Consider the following 22,049-nt stretch of genomic DNA (forward strand, 5'->3'; position numbering starts at 1 on the left):
TGTAAAAGAAGGATGTAAAATTTTTTTCACCAAATATAGTCATGTGGGGTATCAAATGAAAGGTCTCGATTAGTACTTTTCGAAGCCGGTCTAAGTTTTAAGATCTGTTAAAAAGGCGGGGAGTGGGAGGGCTGGAAAGTGATGATTTAACGCACCCATTCTCAGAAAACCAAACCGAAAAATCTGAAAAAAATCATGAAGCTGCCTCTATATGGTGCCCAGGCCTGAAAATACTCTCCATATCGATATCTGTTCAAATTAAGTTAATAACAGTATATTACCATATTTTGGGGAAAATTTAGTAAAACCCCCTTAAGTTTATCCCAGAGTTATAAACGTAGTTGGTAGTAGTATAAAATATAATATGAGGCACATTATTTCTAACTTTGATCAAAATCGTACTATTAGTAAAAAAGTTACAGTACCTCAAAGTTGACTTTACTGTGTAAATTTACAACCCGAAGTACTAAACTTGACATGCTAAATGCATATTCTTAACGGGCTACGTACAAATGGGACAGTTCTACACGCAAATATACTCACACAAGAAGCAAACAAAACCTTTCATACCTGATGCGCCCAGCTTCCGGTTTCCCGACTTGTTTTTATAACTAGCTGATCCGACTGCTGGCGGACTTCTTACTTCACAGTTGCAGTGAATGTTGTGTTAAGTTATTTAGTGAATTAAATTATTTTTTTTTGGATTTGATAGTAATTACGTAGCACATAATCCAACACAACAAATATCGGTTGTATGTTCGAGGGTTCGATTGAAAGTGTGGTGACTCTAATATTTCGCGATGTTCTAATGAATGCAGCTGCTAAGTGGGGTGGGTAATGGCAATTTCAAGTAGTATAACAGTGGAAAATTAATCACACAATTTAAAACCACATAATGAAGGAATTATCGATGCATGCACAATCGCAAATGTGATAATCTCACAATGTGAGGACATCTACAAAGTCAATTCAGCGGCTGAAAATCACGATTAAAAATAAAATTCGAGACCAGAATGGCTAACCGGAATGAAATGAGCAGCGAATCCAAATTGAATTTCGAACGCTTCAGCCTGGAAAATCGATTGGATTGATAGGTTGATAACGAATGACATGACCTACCTCAGTGTGTACTTTATCAAAATGAACTCACCTGTTTGAAATTTGTTGCCGTTGATGAACTAAAAAAAAATCGTTAGAAGAAAATTCGTTCTTGAGATATTCTCGAAAAAGCTGTGCCATGAAAAAGTGTTTTAGATACTTTAATCGCTCTTCAGATATTCGAGGTGAAGACAACTCTATCAAATTAGCGATCACAAAAATTTTAAACCATTTGTAATTGATGTAACTAACTAGAATTTGCTTTATCTCTATTCCATTCTGCAAGACCTTCTAGTAGCAATAAATTGTAAAAGCCTCCAGCGTGATTTCAAAAATTGACTCATGAAACGAAGCCTTTTATGTTTGCTACTTTTTCGACATTTATTGACGCATTAACTCACTGTGTTTGCCCATTTGAATTTCATTTGTAATTTACTCCAAACTTGTTAAATCTGTTGTCATAAAATGTAGTTTGAGTGTAGAGATTATGAATTAGATAATTTTACCATGGGTTCACGTAAGCATTTACTGATCAAATGGCTGTTAAACGTTTTTTCTCGAAATTACTTTGGTGAAATATTAAATGAGAGGCTTCCATCAGTGCTCTTCGAAAATTATCTGACTTTTGACATTGCTTGGAAGAAGGAAACAAAAAATGATGCCTCGAAGCGGGAGTAGAAATGAAAAGTGTTTCTTTACTGGTGATAATATTATCCTACTATATTTTGTAAATTCATAGGGAATCCCCGTATGTTGGTCCTGTGAAGGCATAAGTGGTGATATCAAACAAAGCCTCGAAAATGACTTAGCCCTTTCCGTACAAGTTCCACCATTAATAACAACGTTATGGCAGATTGAAACCCCAACACGAGCTATACCAAGCTGCTGCGTTTTGAAAAAGAAGCGCGACAACATGAGATGATTTAGTTTTATATGTAGAGCTTTCCCTTGTGATGCGCGTTAACCATACCTAAGCTATATTGCTTTTGACAATGCTTTTCAGCTACTTTTCGATTTTCCGAGAAGCTTGCAATCCTCCTTCACTGTTCTGCGCCTTCAATTTCTGCAATGCAGTTAACACCTTTTCTCAATATGTGGTCAATACGTTGCTACTTCCGTCAGTTCACCTGCGCGACAACGATACGGTACATGAGTTAATAAAAGCTTTGAGTTTTTGAGTAATTGTCTGTCATCGTTATCATCTCAAGGCCTGCCTTAGTAAGGACTCCAACCAACAATTCCATATCCCTAGTTTCCGGGGCCGTCTCCTTTTCTACCATACATATTCTCCCTATAGATTTTCCGGGCTGGATTACTCATCTTTACGGAAAAGATACCCTGTTCACCTTTGGGAGCTTTGATCCCTCACGTGTTATTTAACAAAAACTTTACGTGGCCTTAATTGAGCATTGGTCTGTACCAAAACCTGAAAAATCAATCAACATGGAACTTCGTCAGAACCTAATGAAACATCAACACGCGAGCTAAATAAAACAGGTTTAAGTCAGGAAACCGGAAGCTCCGCACTTTAGGTATGGAAGGCTTTGCTTCTTCTGTGAGTATATTTGAGTGTAGAGCCATCCGATTTGTACATACCTCTTAATGTATATGCATTTAGCATGTTAGACTACTCACTTTAGTGTGATATTTAGTATTTTGGGTGGTAGTAAATTTATACGGCAAAGACAAATTTGAGTTATTGTAACTTTGTTAGTAATAGTACGATTTTGATCAAACTTGGGGATGGCATGCTCTATACTATTATCTATATTACTACAAATCCTTATAACTCCAGGATAAACTTAAGAAGGGTTTCTACTCAATTTCTCCAAGCAATATACCATTATTAATTTAATTTGAGGAGATTTCGACATGGAGAGTTTTCCGAGGCTTGGACACCTGGTTTTTCGGTTGGGTAGTTTGCGAGAATGGGTTCTTTAAAGAAATCATCAATTTCGTTCCTTGCACCTCCGCCTTTCCAACAAATGTCAAAACTAACACTGACGTCGAAAAGTACTAATCAAATTCTTTCATTTGATACCCAACCTGACGGTGAGCAAAAGTTAACACCCTTCTTTTGGATGTATGATTCCCTTAATCTTAAAGTAGAAATATGCTACTCATGTTCACAGCTCCCACCTTCTAACTAAATTTCGCACCAATTGGTCTAACCATTTTTGAGAAAAATGTGTGTGACTGACATACAGCAAACACAACCTTCAAAAATGACGCCACGACCGCGTTCGTGGATCCGTGAAACTCCGGACCAGAAGGTTGCAATCGAGAGGGAAGATCCACGGCCGATGGCATTCTTAATTGATGCTCCTCCTGCCTCAGATGGGCAAAAAGGCTTGAAATTTTAGGTTCCTTTCTGCCTTGGCATCCTCAGCTGAAATGTGGAATAAAAGGAAATAAAGAACAAAATATTATAGCAGGAAAAAATGGATCAAAAGAGATTAACAGTAATGAGAACTTCAAATATAAATAAGAAATAATAAAATAAAAAAAAATCCCATCACCAAACCCTAGAACTATCGGGATGATTGACAAGAAGCAAACGTTTATTTTTCATTAATTCTACTCAAAATATTCTTATGTCCACAAAGATAGCAACTCCTCCTTTTCTTCTCTTGAGTCTTCGCATCGTGGTACACGGGCACAGGAAAATATGTATTGCCTACTCTGGCCAGAAATCATCGGAACTTCCGAAGCATGTGTTGATATATATAGATGTATATGGTTGCCATTCACCGCTTGATGGGGTATAATGCACCAACCACATCTATGTGCCATCGTTTACGGTTATATGAAATGTGCTTCAGCAGCCCCCATAACTTCCCACACTCCTCCTCTACTATTCTGCGCCAAGTGCCCTTGGAGCTCGTTGGTCATCTTGGGGGAGCGTATTCCACTGCATGACACAGCCCGCAACGCAATTGCCGCCCCTCCTTAATGTGTCACTGGCGTCTGTCACTGCGTCCAATCACAGTGCATATGAGTGCCAGGCCTGTGCGCCGACAAAGTCCTTCGATTGAGATAGTGTTAGGCAAGCGTTAATGTGTCTGACAACATTCAGTTCGGTGCCACCATCGGCAGAGGGCCTCCTCGATATACAAATTGATTGGCGCTTTCGATGCTCTGGTCATTTAGACAGGTAGAGAGGGTACGATAGCCCCTCAGACGTCATCAATAACGAAAGGAAACAACATCGCTGACAGGATGCATCCCTGACTTTTTTGCGCCATCATATGTTATTTTGATAATAGTTATTCGTTTCCCCGGAATATTCCTCCTGCGTAGAGCACTCCAGATACACTCTTTGCTCACGCTATCGAAACTTTCTACGAATTAATGAAGAGCAGGTGCAGTGAAAATCTAAACTCCGCGCACTTTTCTCAAGTGATCCGTAGGGTGTTGATGTGGTCAATACAGGAGATCTCGAGCGGGGAGACCGTGAAGCCCAGCGATTTACTCCGTTTGAGTGCATTGATGGCCGAAATGATTTCCCTTCTGCTTGGAGGAGCAGTCCGTATCCACATGTTAGGGTGACTAGTCATTTCATCTACAAGAGGAGGAACTGTTCATCATGGTGGATGTGAAGTTGACCATTGGCGTTCTTCACAAGACCATTGAAAGATTTGCAAGCTCTTTCGTGATGTGGTACACATTCATGAAATCATTTAGATTTGCGGCATCTTCGGCTTCGCAAATTTCCTCTTGTCACGGCGGTCTCCTCCCACTTGATTTTCCAGATTAAAAAAGCACATTGCTGCAAGAGGGAGGGGAGTACTCACCAGTATCCCATCATCTTGCTTCACTTAGGCCCAGAATGTCCAGCTTATATCCCTGGAATTGTCGCTCGTTACTGTTATCGAGGAGCGTGCGCATATTCCAGACATCAATCATAGTCCGATAGTCAAACATCGTTACCGTGCGGTTGACGTTTCGGTAGCAGTAAAACTTGCAGGTTGCTAGCCTCTTGCGACAAGCAGGGAAAAATTCAGGTCAGAAAGTTGTGAGATTATCATTGCTTAGACGAGCTACTGTCCAAATAGTAAGGATGCACTACTTGGGAAGATAATCGCGATCGATACAATTTATTTTCTGTTGTTATTAAATCTTTTCGTTTTTATCTTCAACTGCTAACTTCACTTGTAAAGATGCAATTTTACAATTTAATGTTAAAGACGCGCTCCGTTTTCAAACGCTTATGAGAATTGCCACTGAAATACATTAAGGTTCCTTCTCGACTGTTGTGAGCCAATTTCAAATCGAAATCCTTCTCAAATTCTAAAATCTAAAATTAATAATGCCGTGTTACTCTATGAACTAACCCCAACAAAATTTTCGAAACCGCTCCAAAATGTCAAAATAGCACTACACTGATCCTAAATTTCATAATTTGGATGGCGCACTTGACCGTGCACCCTCATCAGCTGCCGCTCTCAAACGGATTTCCAAGCAGGCAGGAATCCTACTAAATCTTGGCACACTCATGCGCAGTGTTTCGCTTTAAGTGGAAATAAGCGTTAGAATTGCATTTCGCAAGATCGAAAATAATTTAGAATTATGAGTAAACAGCATCATAGGTGAATAAACTCTTTTTCGAACTGTTAGAAAGTTTTTAATATTATCCTTGAAAAGTTTAAATAAATGTTAGGGTTCTGTGAGAAGTTAATAAACTGACAGGGTTTTGTGGATAAAATTATGAATATAGACAATAAAAATCAATTAATTTTGGAATTAATCTTTTAAAATGATTGAATCCCGGGAGTGCGAATAAGGAAGCAGCAAAATGGAAGTATTAAAGGGAGGTAGGTACGCCCAACGAAAATAGGCTGCATACGACCAAATGAATCTATTATACACTTGTTATTGAAGCTAAAGGATTCCAAAATGCCGTCAACACTACAAGGCAGCTGGGTTTCCAAGACCCCGTTCCTGAAAAGACAGCTGAAGACCAATATGCTGATCATGTTTTTGAGATCATGACTAGCAAAATCAACCTAATACTAGTGAACCATAATGAAATTTTAATAGGAAAGACTTTAAAATAAATAATTTAATATTTAAACCTAATCATTCAATCGAGCCACAAAACCACTGAACTGAAATTGAACGATATACTGCGCTTTGCCTTCATTTATTTGCAGCAAAATGTCTTCCGCCACCTATTCAATTTGGATGAAAATGGTTTGTTCATCTTGTGTTATTCTCCTCATTATGTCAGCATGCGAAGTCAACCCCGGATCTGAGTGGGAGGCGCAAGAAAAAAAGAAGGAAATCAGCGGTTAGGTAGTCTTAAAGAGAATAGTACTTCTGGCACTAACTTCGGCGTCATGGATCACTTTTCCTAGGCCCAAGTCCAGAAAGAAGCATTTTCGAGCATCCCCTATCTTAGACCGTTCATGATCGTGAAAGGTTTTGAGGCTGATCCCGCTACCTTTATTTGGCTCAGTATAGCAATCAGGGCCGTCTTGCCGTCTTGTTAATTTTGTTGGGATAACGAATTCGCTCATGGCCGTTTAAAGTTTTACTCCGATTGTGCCTTCATATTCTGACAGTTGTTATATCGACTATCGCAGTGTGAAAGTCTAACCTATTGGTGTTTTGCCTGGAAACTTCTTTATTGTAGACACATGATATTTTAGGTATTTGGGTAAATAATACTTAGCAACGTGATTTCTTTATAATTGCTGTCCTGAGTGATATCTCCTTAAGTGTAAGCTGTAATTCCTTCAGCTCCAGGCAACTTATGGTTCTTATCTCCATGAATGGCATGAAGCGTTGTTGCAGCAGCTACAGCATTTGTCTGTTATGTTCAGTTGGCGGCGCCCCCAATTTGGCGATGTTGTGGTTGATGATGATCCGGGTTTTCCGGATTCTCCAGGCACTTCTTGAATTTGCAGAATTCAAGGTTACAAAGCCTACCAGTCATTTTTACTTTGGGATCAAATATGAACAAATGGTAGCTTCATTCAGGTATTGTGGAGATTGTTGATGTTTCACCTCCAGGGCACCTCATATATTCGATTCGTGTGATATCCTTTACCTCTCATAAGTATTACGGAGGATTTTAGTCTTTATTGCTTCATTCTCTAATTTCACCTCCTCATCCCCTCTTTATGTTCTGACATTTATCCTGGCAGATACGTGGCGACTTCCGGTTGTATTCAATTTGATGGAACGTGGTTCCGTAGAAGAGACTCTTTTGAGGATTTCTTTCCACCCCAATCGGATATTTCTAACCGTCTATCGCCTGCGTCCATATTTGGCTGTTGAAAAGGGCAGAATTCGAAGGTTCGTTCCACTGTATTCATGTATGCATGCATGAGGTTGCTACGGGTTTCATAGATAGCACTCTAGCCGGATAAGCATCTGACCGTATAAAAGCAAAAGAACATGCTTATTATGGGTTATCACAATGACAGTGCAATAGTCTTCTTTGGAGATTTGTCAGCTTATTCAATAAAAAAGGCAGAGAGAGTTAGAGGTTAGTGCAAAGAAAAAGAATTGTCGTAGAAATTTATGACAAGCAAATCAAAAGTATACCTTTAGATAAGATAAGTAAAGAAACAAAATCTAAAAACATCTACTTACTCCTAGCAATTTGGAATGCAGCCATGCATGCAGTTGCTTAATCTATTAGAGATAGAAACTCGCATTTAGACTCGAATAGTTTTAAATTTTAAGTTGGCAACTTTTATTAAATTGTCATCTAAAAACGTACAGTTTCCTGTCCAGATTAGAAACCAGCTGAGCAGGTATTAGAAGTCTAGAGCAAGCCGCGCTTAGAAGAGAACACATAAACTTTAATCTACAAACTTTCGGGATTTGCTTCTGGTAGACAAATCAAGGAGAAATTGTTGGCTGAATTAAGTGCTCAGGATAAGTGAATTGAAAACTTTTATCTCAACTATGAGGACATGCATGTCTTTCATTGCTTGGAAGAGTTGATAGTAATGCAGACCTTAAGTTTTCAATCTTAATGGTAAAATTGAATGGTCAGTAATCGAAGGATTAGTTTTGCATTCAAAAGAATTGATTACTTTCAATAGGATTTAACATGGATGTGGACTCGTTTAACTATGCAAAGCATAATGGTTTGTCCTCTTTAGCCTTTCTTCCGTTCAGTAACGACGTCAGCTCGTTTCGTTCGGACTCATACGTTTGGTCCGGCTGATAGCTGGCCAGAGTTCGGAATCATAGAGGGTGACGGGGCTAATATCTATGCTGCGAACTTCAGATTTGAGGCAGACGTTGATACCCGGATTACAAAGAGTGTAAGTTGCAGAGTGCCACTTTATCCAGAATGCGTTGATGCGTTAAGTAATTTCGTAATGCAGTTCACTATTGGCTGCCAGCATTGGCGCGAGATACTTTAATCCTTCAGTTTTAGGCCGCTGTCATTAATAGTGCCTATTTCATTGGGGTTCGGTCTCTAAAAGCTCTGATTTATTTAGATTCAAAACTCGTGTCAGATGAGACAACGATTTTATAATGGCAGATATACAGTTAGGTGCTGATATACCCGGAATGTAGTGGGGGCGATGGTTCCCTGGACATATGAGTTATTCTGCAGTGCGTGTGCGTATGCAGTTTCGCAGTTCTTGGGAAATCCGACTTGGTTCGCGGTAATTTGAACAATGTCACGAAGCGTTTGTCAAGGGTGTGCTCAAAAATCTTTGCAAATTTCAGTGGCAAGCGTAATGCTGTTTATTGCCTCGCAACGTACCGTCTCATTTCACGGTAAGTAGATAGATACACGATTAGCATAGAGATTTGAGTAAAATGAGCTCAGGGACAGCTAAACCGGAGCCTTGGCGAAAGCAAATTCGATCATTGCAGAGGTAGAGTTTAAATTTTATGGTCTGGGCTTAGTTTTCTGAACATTCCTCACGTCTGCAGTAGTGGTGGTGCTGAATCTGCCCGCTGGTAGAACTACAGGCTTCCCAATCGGCTATGCCTGCATTGTTGTTACGGTTCCGATTTTAACAACTTTAATCAGACTGTCCTTTTGAAAGTAAACTTCGGTGACACGTGCTAGAAGCCAGCGATTTAGGAGAACGTTCATTCGTCGTCAAAACGAGTGAGTTAGAGTTTGCGATTCTCATGGTATTGCTTCGCGATTGTTTGGTAATATTGGATGCATTATTTTGACAACTATTTCTAAAGATTTTGGAGTTTTAGTAGTGGTCAGAGTGGTTAGTCGAGAATCCAACAGATTGTTGAGTGAAGATTCAGGTAGCACCGTTGGAAGTGAACCATCTAAAAATTGAGCTGGTGTTTATTCGAATTTTGTAACTTTTTAGGTCATCAGTTTCTCATACTAGGTGGATCTTGATCGATTTCTTAATAGCTTTCCATTTTCCTCCGAAGTGAGGAGCATATGGGAGAGAGCAGAGCCATTTGATGGTTTGAACAGTAAGTATCATAATAGATGACCTTTCTCGTTAGCAGACTGCTCAATGAGGAAGTACCAGTTGTTCAGTTAGCCAAAATGAGTAGCAGCTTGTGGAGTTATCTGAACATTGCCACAAAGTTTCAAGCTTGTTAACTAAACTGAAGCTGAATTTCTTGATACACAATCGGTTTAGTTTTGCTTCACCGTGACGTAGTGCTACTTTGTATTGGATTGAGCTATTGTACCGGTGAAAAGCGAGTTCGAGTTACTTTCAATATTGATAATATCCACGTAGCCGTTAATGTAATTCTTTGAATAGTGAGTTCCAATGGTGCTTCGTTATTATAGTTCACTACCAGTCAAATTGTCAGCGAAATCGAAATATGAACTGAAACTTCCAAAGTCGTATACGTACAACCCACTACCGAGAGAAATTATATTTCTAATTCGTCTTGAATCGAACAGGAGTACCAAATTATTAGAATAATGATACTCAAGAATGAATTCGCAGAATTTTTTATCTATTTGGTTAGATATCTACTCCATATTTCTTCCTACCTATGAGGGCTAGACTTGTCAGGACGAATAGCAGAAGAATGGTGTTAGGTAGTAGATGTTTCCGCTTCACCCACTTCTCTATACACGGAGTCAGTGTATGGGACGAGCAGCCTCACCCACTTTTAAAATACCTTCCTACTGGGTTTCCGCAAGTCTGCATTTACACCAAATGATTTGTTACCCATTTCTTGCAAAACTAGTTCGGTAAATAATCAATTGGGATTATTCACGCTGAACCGCCTGAATTTGTCCTAAATACACTGCAGACCCATAGCTCAATAGGACGGTATGTCGAACTTACTATTCTTTAGCTTACGAAGCTGGCCAGTAGCAATGGACAGAACTGTATATAGTACATCCTTAATAACAGCAAATGAGAAAGCTAGTCATTGTCCAGCTTTCACACGGGTCCCCTGAAAGTCGGTTTGTATCAATTATCGGTCCCATCGTCATCCGTTTCAAAACGATTGTGTGGTCACGAACCGATACATTAATAATGTTGTTTTTCCTCCAGTTGGCGATAATAATCGCTTCGTCCCTTACTTCTCCAGGTGTAACTGGGGATCATTTGTAATCATGGTTTGGTGGAGTAAATTATTTCTTTTGTATAGCTCTACCTTTTCCGTGTGCTTTTTGATATTAAATTGTCAAATCGACGGCAAAACTAATAAGCGTTGAATTCTCCGGAGTGTGAAAGCCAAGCGCTCCATTGTTCATTACATGACAAGAGCTTCTGAAACGGAAATTTGATCTTCATAACACTAAACTCCTTTGTCCTTTTACCCGTATTTCTCCAAAAGGTATTTAGGCTTAGAATCTTTAGGCACGCAGTTTTGCTAAACTACCGGTAGTACGGCCCCAGTTGCCGAATTGGAGGCACCCTCGATGTCTAGCATCGTTACTGATCTTAGCGTGCAGAATGCTGCGTATATTGAGTGAGGTCCGCGATCCGTTCTGGTAAATGTCCGGTTGTCTAACACCTTTTTACGACTGGGCGATTTGAAGAAGAAGACTGGGGGTTTTTTTTGCTTTAGTGATAATAATTCTTACTTCGCTGTATGGTCTGTTTAACGTTTGAATCCCGATATTGTTCGTCATGGTCCTGCTGATTTGGTTTTCCTGTAGTTCTTGGCAAAGTCTTCTCGTTTGCGGGCAAACGTCTCAATTTCTTGGTTCTATTAGTAGTTTAGTTTTTTACTGAAAATCGAAGTTCATCCTGACATGCCAGTTTCACAAGTCTTGGCTTCGTTGCTATGTTGGACCTTTTCTATAGCCGTTGTTTTGAAGTCATCACTACCTTCAGAAATCATTAGAAATATATTTCATTGTGACAATGCATTCCTGTATCAATTTTTACATCCCCGATGTCCCTCTAAATAGTCTGATAACCATTTTGATGTAATTTTTATTTACCCGTTAAGCCGTCCACTCCTCAGGGAATACTGACGAATATGTATCCATTCATTATGTTGATCCGATCCTAAAATATTTTCTCAGAAGGTGGTCAAGGTTTCAAAGTTAGCCAGTACTACGATGTTTGTCAACACTGTTACATGCTGGTGTTTGTCAACCTCCCCATTCCAAGAGATATTCGTTATAATAGCTTCTTGTTTTGAAACTGGGATTTCTGGCATCCAGCATTAAACGGCCTCTCATGAGTACTGTATTTATTTTTTTCTCGGCATTTTCGGATGTCTTTCATATCCTAGTAGCACAGCTATCATTCCAATACAGTGCAAAAGTCTTGAGCGTCTTCACAATAGCTGGGGGTAGTTGATATCAGCCTGTTCGGTTAAGGGGGTCATCTCGTGTGTCGGATCCGCGGAATCGAATTTTTTTGTCGTCAATTGTATCTAGATATAGTGTAGAATATATGAGTAGAGTGATTTTTGATATTCGGATTCGTTCGGAAATCATAGTGTTAAACACACGTGACCTGCCAGATTTATGTCGATCGCCGTAATAAAGCTCGTATTTATCGGTCCGAATGACGTTCGAATCACTTCGCTAAAAGGAAAAGAACTGAAGTCAAGGCTGTACATGTGCTTCTTGAAGAAACTTAAAGTTTATGGACTAGATGTAGCAGATTAATGGCCAGCTAAGGTTTCTTGGCTAAACATTGCATTCTACTTTTTAAGTGCGTTTTTCTCGGGACTGCATGTTGAAAATTGGCTGCCACCATAGCCCAAAATCGATCTAACCAAATTCTTTGAAATTTTCACGACTTATTTAGAACATATTTCTACGGTCCGCAAACTAGGATAATTGCGATTCATTCAGTAGTTTTTTTTTCACCAAAAATTTAGCTTTTAATATTTTTTAATAATCCCAGATCCCCCGGACTATAGTTAAGTCTGTACGTTAAAATACCATTTACTTTTTTTTTAAGATGATCGCAACGCCCTGTAGCGTGGCAGCAAAAAAACACCTTTTTTGGAGGTGGGTGTATAAATTGCTCTATATTTTAATAATGAACTATGCGATCAAGTTCAATACACGCTCAAGATATTAATAAATCGAATCGAATTTTTCACCATAGATTTATTTGGTGAAAAATTCGTATTTGTATCTTTATCCAGTTCTTCACAAAAAATTTCTAAAAAAAGCCAAAAAAACGGTCGTCACCCGGGATGACCCCCTTAAACGCCTGTGTATATGCCGGACATTTCCCGCTGCAATATATCGCATATTTATATCTTCTATACATTTGGGCAACATAGACCGAGACTATCTAGTATAATACTTTTGGGATATTACCCTTCTCCGCATTTCTAGTACCTTTTCGACCTGGTTTGATCGCTGGTATATGATGTCACGAACTCGCTGAATTCCATGAAGAAAGTCCACTTCCTTAGCAGAGAAGGGATCCGCAACTAGTTTAAATGCAGCTTCCATCGGTGAGCTGATGACATGATGTTTATCGCGCTCTCTATGACGCTTCAATCCAAGACACTAAGGCACCAATCCGTTAATCTTCGCTCACACGAAACCAATAGCTTATATGATCTTATATTGTTTGGCGATGCTCACTCCTATCAGGCTATCATCTTATCAACATTTTCTGTGTTTGTGCAAAGGCCAGCTACTATAGAAATTTCCACTTCGAATTTGTCAGTAGTTTCAACTTTTTAGATACAGTTAACATCCAAGTTTCGGTTTTCTTTCACACAGCATGCACTTAGGGTCCCCCTGGTACTCTTCGGAAACATGCCACAATGCGTTTTATGAATGCGTTTCCAAATTGTTCATACAAGAAGCATCTTTTTAAGTAGGTTTTTCCCCTCAGATGACAGACAATTGCTTTCATGTGAACTTTTACGGCACCACTAAAATTTCACATCATGTTCCTGGAGTTAATGCTTATCCAAGGCAAATTTCTCTTTTGGCGAAAACTATATGCTAGGTCGCGCAGTTCTTTCAGTTCAAACGTGAGATCTTTTTCTCTGCTTTTGAGATTCTGTTAAAATTGTCGCGTAGGCTTTTTATCTCGGGATTAGCCTTTTCCAAATGTCCATGTTCAATAAATCACTTCTGTTAGAGATGACAACATCGTTTTTAATTAAAAACGGATCCCAGTGTCGATTTCCTAGACTTGTGCAGTATTCACTTCTTTTTGAATTTTTAGTTCTTTTTCTGGTAACATCTCCTTACATGGGGCTCGCCCATCCAGCATGTTCTTAGTTTATTACGAAAGCTGTCCGCTGTTCTTTTGCTATAATTATCTAATCCCAATATTAAGCGGTTTGGTGAGTATTTTCACCGACTGACTCACTTATGCGGCACCCAACTTTTCCATTCATTGGTTAGGCGCTTTACTCCTTAAGAATAATATACACCTGTTATCAGGCTATTAATGTTTTGGTGCATATTTGAGCCCTCTATTATGAACGGACATAGTTCACTAACCTGCTCGAAAATCGAAGGTAACCTTTTTCCTGGTTTGTCCGAGTTTTCTCGCGTTTTCCAATGGGTGCATCAGTGTCCATGTGGGGACTATCCATGTTATTAGAGCGAAGAGTCTCGATTAATTACAAGGCAATGCTCTTACCATTGGTGATCTCATAGGCATGATACTCCCCTTAAAGTATAAATTGATGCTCTTTTCAGAATATACATAGCGATTTGTCTTTTAAGCATTGTTCTTCGATTGGTGGTTAATCACACATTTGCATACCCATTCTCTGTAAATGAGTCTTTTGAATTAAGAGATGCCACGATTTTAATTTTCAAAAATAGTGTTATGATAAAGAAGATAAATGGGAACAATAAATTATTAGATACAAATATATAAACAAAAATCAATGAATGTAATTCCCCAAAGCGAGATGTTTCATCCAGAATTGATACTTAATTCGTTCATATAAATTAAATCTTATGCAGAATTTTTTGAAAGCTAAATAAAAATTGAAAGGAACTCCTGTCAATAGTAACGACTTGATGCATATCTTCACCATATTTAGCATCTATTTTCCTTACAAATGTTTGGATCATTGTTCTTTTTAACTAAAACTTGAGACGTGACTACAAAACTAACGTCTCAAGGTATTCAGTATTTCCCCGTGCATCTCAGTGCGGAATTCGTACACCTACTCTAATTTATAAGACATTGCGGTTGGAATGTTAATCATAGTTTTCTATTTTTTAGTAGTACGTTCTTTGCATAATGACTAGATTATTCAACTTGCAAGACGTCACAAAATAAGTTTTCATCTTTTCAGAAAAAATACCAGCACTTAGATTCATTTCTGCCTGTTTGGTATACACAGAAGCATTTGGGTGTACTATTCGTTTTAAAATGAATGTCATTAAAAATAAATGATAATGAAAGTACTGTAGAAACGAAATATACGAAATATATGAACTCGAACAAGGTAATGTTTTATCATCGGAAACGAGAGACAGTAGAACACTGAAAGATTTGCTACGAGATACATTCATCTCTTCTGAGCTGGGCTTTTTTTAATTTCCTTGTCTTTTCCGTTTGTTTTGTGTAAAGAGACTTTTGAGTTTTTCAATGGTTTTCTTTTGCTCCTCATATGCTCTGTTTACTACAGCGGGCGACCTTAAATGGTTCGCAAATAACGTCCATAAAATCTTCAAAGTATTTGCTCGTCATCATCAACGGCGCAACAACCGGTATCCGGTCTAGGCCTGCCTTAATAAGGAACTCCAGAGATCCCGACCTTGCGCCGAGGTCCACCAATTCGATATCCGTAAAACCTGTCTGGCGTCCTGGCCTACGCCATCGCTCCATCTTAGGTAGGGTCTGCCTCGTCTTCTTTTTCTACCATAGATATTGCCCTTATAGATTTTCCGGGTGGAATCATCCTCATCCATATGGGGTAAGTGACCTGCCCACCGTAACTTATTGAGCCGGATTTTATCCACAACCGGACGGTCTTGGTATCTCTCATCGCTTTCGTCATTGTGTAGGCTACGGAATCGTCCATCCACAAGTAGGGGGCCAAAAATTCTGCGGAGGATTCTTCTTTCGAAAGAGGAGGAATACATGAGGATTGGCAAGATCACCGTCTTGTACAGTAAGAGCTCTGACCCTATGATGAGACGTTTCGAGCGGAACAGTTTTTGTAAGCTGAAATAGGCTCTCTTGGCTAACAATAACCGTGCACGGATTTCATCATCGTAGCTGTTATCGGTTATGATTTTCGACCATAGATAGGAGAAATTGTCAACGGTCTCAAAGTTGTATTCTCCTTTCCTTATTCTTCCTGTTTGACCCGTGCGCTTTGATGTTGTTGGTTGGTTCGTTTGACGTTGCCACCATATATTTTGACTTGCCTTCATTGATGTGCAGCCCAAGATCTCGCGCCGCCTGCTCGATCTGGATGAAGGCAGTTTGTACGTCTCGGGTGGTTCCCATGATGTCGATATCAGCATCGGCCAGTAGTTGGGTGGACTTAAAGAGGATCGTTCCTCTTGCATTTACCTCAGCATCACGGATCACTTTTTCGGCGGCCAGGTTAAAGAGGACATATGATAGGGCATCCCTTGTCGTAGACCGTTGTTGATGTCAAATTGTCTTGAGAGTGATCCTGCTACTTTTATCTGGCCTCGCACATTGGTCAGGGTCAGCCTAGTCAGTCTTAATAATTTCGTCGAGGTAAGGAATTCTCTCATGGCCGTGTACAGTTTTACCCTGGTTATACTATCATAGGCGGCTTTAAAGTCGATGAATAGATGGTGCAACTGTTGTCTATATTCCAACAGTTTTTCCATCGCTTGCCGCAGAGAGAAAATCTGATCTGTTGCTGATTTGCCTGGAGTGAAGCCTCTTTGGTATGGGCTAATGATGTTCTGGACGTATGGGGCTATCCGGCCTAGCAACACAGCGGAGAATATCTTATAGATCGTACTCAGCAACGTGATACTTCTATAATTGCTGCACTATGTGATATCTCCCTTTTTATGTATGGGACAGATAATGCCTCGTTGCCAATCGTCAGGCATTGATTCGCTGTCCCATACCTTGAGCACAAGTTGATGAACCACTTGGTGAAACTGGTCGCCTCCATATTTAACCAATTCGGCTGTAATTCCATCGGCTCCTGGCGACTTATGATTTTTTAGCCGATGAATTGCACGAACTGTTTCTCCTAAACTTGGTGGAGGCAGTATTTGTCCGTCGTCTTCAGTTGGCGGGACCTCCAACTGGCCGATGTTCTGGTTGTTCAGTAGCGCATCAAAGTACTCAACCCATCGCTTCAATATGCCCATTCTGTCGGAAATCAGATTTCCCTCTTTGTCTCGGCAGGATGAGCATCGAGGTGTATAAGGTTTCATCCTGCTGACTTGTTGGTAAAACTTGGGCTTCTGGTGCGGTTGCTCCCTGTACTTTTCTAGTTCACAGACTTGTTGGTTCCTCCAGGCTTCCTTTTTCCGTCTGTGAAGTCACTTCTCCGCTCGACGGAGTTCGTGATAAGTATCTCCGCGTGCCCACGTTCTTTGAGAATGCAACATTACTCAGTATGCAGCATTCTTCCGTTCCGTTGCTAGCTTACATTCATCGTCAAACCAGCCGTTCCGGCTCCTTTTGCGGCTGGGGTTAATTATTAGTGGCTACATCTCAGCCAGACTCAATTTTATTCACATTTCGGATAATTTCCTCAAAAACATCATTTCGGTAAGCACTTAGGTAAATCCTTTATTATACAAGTAAACTCTCTCGGTAGATTTATTTTTCAACGTGGTCTGGTCTACCCACTCAAGTATGATTGATTAGTGGCCGAACCCAGGAGGAGCTCAATTTTTTCGCTCATGAAGATTCTACGTTTTCCTTTAATTTTGCTTTTCCTTTTCTCCGCAGAATATATGCATCCTGAACCAGGAATACGATTAATACTAGTTACCTCAACTACGATTTCAGATTTCTGTTTCTTCTTACAGTTGGAAGGAGAATGTTAACCTCCGTTTGTTTTCTCACAATGTCTACATAACTAAGTTTTTTCAAACCTCCTTGTTAACATATTTAATTATGTAAAAATGCAAGTAAAAAATTCTTATTTTGTGGACGGTTGTGCGAAGTGAACTGTTTTGACATTGAATGCTATCGAGGGGAAAACCAAGCCATGCAAGTTACTGATGTTTTAGTTTTCCAGCAAGACAAGAGCATGCCAATAAAACAAATATGAAGGTATAAAGATTGTCTACCAAAACTACCATAAATTTCAATCAAGTCTCACTTGATCCTTCTATGACTATTATTTGTTTAAGCTTTTGTTGCTGTGCTCTTATCATTCATTAATGCTCCCCCAACTACAGGTACGCATAGTCTACCATTCGTACATGGGTGATAAAAGTTAACACCTTGCATGCACATATCATTATGTTGGGACATTAAGTACACGCAGGTATCTTTGCTCCTATTACGAGTACATATGGTGCCATAGAAAAACGCTACTGGCGAAATGAAAATTGATGCTCAATTTATGTCGGACGCAACCATAAAATTAATGCTCTGAAACATTTATGGCGTGTATGCAGCCTACTATCTTCAGTGTGAATTGAAAGTAAATTATTGTGTAAACATTATCTAACTGTTCCATAAGTCGGAATAAACGGTGAAAATCTATATGCTACCCATATTATAAGGAGATATTTACTTTGCAGATGCCACTAGTATCTAAGTACACGCAAGGTTCAGTGCGAGCTTTCTTCAGTTACGAAATTATGTTATTTTTTCAGTACATGTACATCTTTTTAGAAAAATTGCGGTAGAAGCGGTTATAAATCATCTGAATGATTTGAAATATATGTGGCAGTATCTTGTTGCCCAGTTAGTTTTTGGCTCTGAGGAAGGTAGATCAACTTTTTGTCAGACGAAGCTACTATCTTGCCCACAGTCCAATCAGCCTATTAATTGATCGCAATTTACAACATAAAACCGAACACATACATGCTTTTCTTTACTGTAGTTTTGTGTGAAACAAAACTTTATTGAAAACGGTTTACTGTCTGTCTCTCTGTTGCACCCATTTCCATAAAAACGGTTACTTCTATTGATGCGAAATTTGGTCGAAAAGAGGAAACTTTCCCTTCGCATGCACTGATTGACATCGTTCTACGTTGAGCTTAAGGGCGATCCTCATGCACGTAAAATTGGGTCCCAAAAATGCTGCTATATGGTATCTAGATCTCAATATATCCTCCATACCACATTTCTTATTATTATATTTTTTAGAAAATGATTGGAAGCAACCCTTAAGTTTATCCTAGAATTATCAAGTCTTGCTATAATATAATGCGAATCGCATGCTTTTATATTACCAACAAGTGTAATAGGTAAAAGTTGTCTCTTTTGTGTATTTCATTTTGTTTGGCTATGGCTAGCATTCTATTAGGTTGTTGCAAATGAAATGTCGGATTTTTCAATGAAGTGAAGTTAGTTATGATTTTAATGTTTAAAACTGCCGCAAGGTGACTCTGGTGGTATGGGATAATTGAGTATAAATAGTCGTTCGTTCGATCAAGGAGTCATTTCAGTTTCAATCGTCATTGAAGTTCCAAGTAAAACTCAAAGAAAAAAGCATGGAAGGGAGTCAAAAACGTCTACTTTTTCTATATGAACTTAAACTTGGTCACAACGCAGCGGAGGCAACCAGAAACATTTGCAGAGCATTTGGAGCTGACGCAGCAAACGAACGAACGACACAGCGGTGGTTCGAAAAATTCCGATCCGACATGACCCTCCAAAGTGAACCTCGTGGACACCCAGGACTATCGATCGACAACGACGAGTTGCGTTTGATAGTGGAATCTGATCCCCGATCATCGATTCGTGACATTGCAGAGAAAATAGGCGTACACTATTCGACAGTATCTCGGCACTTACAACAGCTTGGAAAGGTGAAGAAGCTTGATAAGTGGGTTCCGCATGAACTCAACGAGCAAAACATGGCGCTGCGAATGGAAATATCCAGTTCTCTACTCAACCGCAACAGGAACAATCCCTTTTTGCGCAGAATAGTGACATGCGATGAAAAGTGGATATTGTACGACAACCGTCGCAGATCAGCGCAATGGCTAGATGCCGATCAGCCTCCACAACACATGCTAAAACCGAGCCTTCACCCGAAGAAGGTAATGGTAACTGTTTGGTGGTCTGCATCTGGAATTATTCATTATTCGTTTTTGGAGCGTGGTGAAACAATTAATGCAGAGAAATATTGTGCCCAACTTGATGAAATGCACGAGAAATTACGTGTTCAGCGGCCTAGATTGGTCAACAGAGATGGAGTGATACTGCTCCATGATAACGCCCGACCTCATGTTTCCAGAATGACGGTCCAAAAATTAAATGAATTACGATATGAGACTCTTCCTCATCCACCATATTCACCCGACCTCTCGCCAACCGACTACCACTTTTTTAAGCATTTGGATCACTTTTTGGCGGGGAAACAATTCAGCAATGAAGTAGCTGTCAAAAGTGCCTTTGAAGAATTTCTTAGCTCTAGAAACCCAGACTTTTACGAAACTGGAATAAATGCCCTTGTATCTCGTTGGGAGAAATGCATTGAAGCTGCTGGTTCTTATTTTGACTAATAAAATTAATTTTCATAAAAGTTATGGTTTTTTGAAATTTTACTCAAATATCCGACATTTCATTTGCAACAACTATGTTGAGTCCACAAAGCACCTCTTCATGTTTTAAAACCTTTTGTGTAAAACAAAAACCTTACTAAAACCGGTTCACTCCAGACACGCATTGGGTTACATTGCTCGTTGAATTTAAGAGAGTCTCCATAGACCCAAAATCGGAGTGTAAAATTTCGCCGAATACTGTAATAAGTTGGGTATCAAATGGAAAGTCTCGATTTACAATTCTCGAAAAAGGGGTTAACGTTAGTATTGATGGGAGTTCAGTGGCTAGTAATTTGAAGGATCCATTCTCTCAACTACCCACCTGGTCCACGCTTGTGATGTATAGGCCTCGAAAAAACCCTTCGTCACGACACCTGGTCAAATAGAGTTAATCATAATATATTAACAGCAGTATATGCTGGCTTTATTGTAGAGCATTATTCTGGAAACCTTAGTAGAAATTATTATATAATATTATTAACAAAGTTACAACATGTCAAAATTATCCCTTTCGCGTCAAATTATTGCCCCTTCGAGATAAAATATCGCTGTCACATTGAATTCAATATCGTGTGTATTCAACGCATGTATTATATATTCTAGGCTATGTATAAATGAAACTACTGGACACCCGAGTATTCTTATACAGATAATCCTTACCTGAGACACCGAGATGCTGGTTTCATTTGCAAGAATTGTAGTGTTTAAGGAATTTTGTTTATTAGGGAGATTTAATCGGAAATGGATCAAATTTGAGGATTATATTAATCACATTTCGAGCAAATTCTGTGAATTTTTTGAAATAATTTAAGCCAAAAATACCAAACTTGCACGGCATGTGTCCGCTGAAGAACGTGCAGCGACTCTAATTTTTATCTGGAACTGAAAAGGTTTCTATTTTACATTACTAACTTATTTTCTAATAATATGAATCTCAATGCAACTAAAAATAATTAAAATTAAAATTCTAGTTCTGGCAGAAATGTATTTATAATCAACAACGTATGATTTATGTTGGAAACAGTTACTTAAACTGACAGTGACTCACTCTCTTAGTACTAAAAAGGAATTTCTTTAATCATTGACTCCATCCACGGATTGAGTGGTTGCGAATCAGTTACGATCTTCATCACGACTTCAGAGAACATATTTAAAACATGATTTAGTTCCATCCATTCGCCACCATTCCAGAAGATATATTTTGTGCTTTCATCAGTGTATTTATGAACTACTCCCGAATAGCCGAAGCTGGATTAGTAATCATTAAAAAATACAACGAATTTGTCAATTCACAGTGGGAATCCTCAGGAGAGACCAACGTTGAGGCTATCATTTCAGTCTATTCCTTTGCTAACCTAAAACCTTAAACACTGAAACTATTCTGGAGGAAGATGCTCTCAACAAGCTAACCTCGTATTTCTGGTGGTGACAGCTTGTTCCGTTTAGCTGCTGGATTCTATGTCCTCTCTGATTTTCTGGTACGTATATGTAAGTCAGTTAGCAAGTGGTCCTCTACAATTTTCACCGCCGCATCCTGCCTGAATAGTGTGATATACTAAACGCATATGCACTACGAACGGCGTAATTAAAATATTCTTACACACTTCTTTTTCTATGGCCCTACAGTCTGATGTCGGTCCTTGGCCTCTCGAAGTCTTCATCACCATTAGTCTCGGTCTAGCGGCCGCGTCCTCAATCTTCGGAAACTGAGCATCGTGCAACTTCCATTGTTCACTGAGTCCTTCCATCCGTTTCGGGATTTTCCAGGTGATTGTTTACCTTCCATCTTGCCTGGGAATTCCTTTTTTGTTCATACGTTCTACATGGCTTGGCCAAGCGGCTTTCAAATCTTAATATGAACGGGGGTTTCTGGTTCACAGACGCCATC

General features: G+C 39.4%; 1 protein-coding gene and 1 long non-coding RNA gene across 8 annotated transcripts in view; one reads left to right on the forward strand and one right to left on the reverse strand.

The window, feature by feature from the left end:
* Positions 1–1,412, reverse strand: part of LOC119651698 — a 33,787-nt gene extending 32,375 nt beyond the window's left edge. For both annotated transcript variants that reach the window (XR_005249481.1, XR_005249480.1), the window contains exon 1: positions 1,151–1,412. This is a non-coding gene — a long non-coding RNA (uncharacterized LOC119651698). The remainder of the gene's footprint in view (positions 1–1,150) is intronic.
* LOC119651667 (polypeptide N-acetylgalactosaminyltransferase 2) overlaps positions 1–22,049 on the forward strand; it is a 424,411-nt gene that overhangs the window by 101,041 nt on the left and 301,321 nt on the right. The gene's annotated exons all lie outside the window — the stretch shown is intronic.

The sequence above is a fragment of the Hermetia illucens genome, chromosome 1, assembly GCF_905115235.1.
Source record: "Hermetia illucens chromosome 1, iHerIll2.2.curated.20191125, whole genome shotgun sequence".
Taxonomy (NCBI): Eukaryota; Metazoa; Arthropoda; class Insecta; order Diptera; family Stratiomyidae; genus Hermetia; species Hermetia illucens.